Raw genomic sequence first — 453 nt, 5'->3', positions numbered from 1 at the left:
TGGATACCGTAGCCATGGTGATAATATAGTATTGTTCTGGATACCGTAGCCATGGTGATAATAGAGTATTGTTTTGGATACCGTAGCCATGGTGATAATATAGTATTGTTTTGGATACCTTAGCCGTGGTGGGACTTCCTGGATCGGCCTGAGTGCTCAGGATCCCAACGCTGGCTACGCCTGGACTGATAGGTCGCCAGTGAGTAATGTTTGCATAATAATACAAATACTAATACTACTACTAAGTATAATACTAACAGTAATACTACTACTACTACTGCTACTAATAGTAATACTACTACTACTACTGCTACTAATAGTAATACTACTATTACTACTGCTACTAATAGTAATACTACTATTACTACTGCTACTAATAGTAATACTACTACTGCTACTAATAGTACAACTACTACTACTACTGCTACTAATAGTAATACTACTACTACTACT

The 453-nt window shown here is 36.4% G+C and overlaps 1 pseudogene; it reads left to right on the top strand.

Annotated features, from left to right (window-relative positions):
• The window catches only part of LOC112073999 (macrophage mannose receptor 1-like), a 61281-nt pseudogene that overhangs the window by 19764 nt on the left and 41064 nt on the right, over window positions 1-453 (top strand).

This window comes from Salvelinus sp. IW2-2015, unplaced genomic scaffold, assembly GCF_002910315.2.
Source record: "Salvelinus sp. IW2-2015 unplaced genomic scaffold, ASM291031v2 Un_scaffold2457, whole genome shotgun sequence".
NCBI classification, from domain to species: domain Eukaryota; kingdom Metazoa; phylum Chordata; class Actinopteri; order Salmoniformes; family Salmonidae; genus Salvelinus; species Salvelinus sp. IW2-2015.
This window is presented reverse-complemented; position numbering and strand designations above follow the sequence as displayed.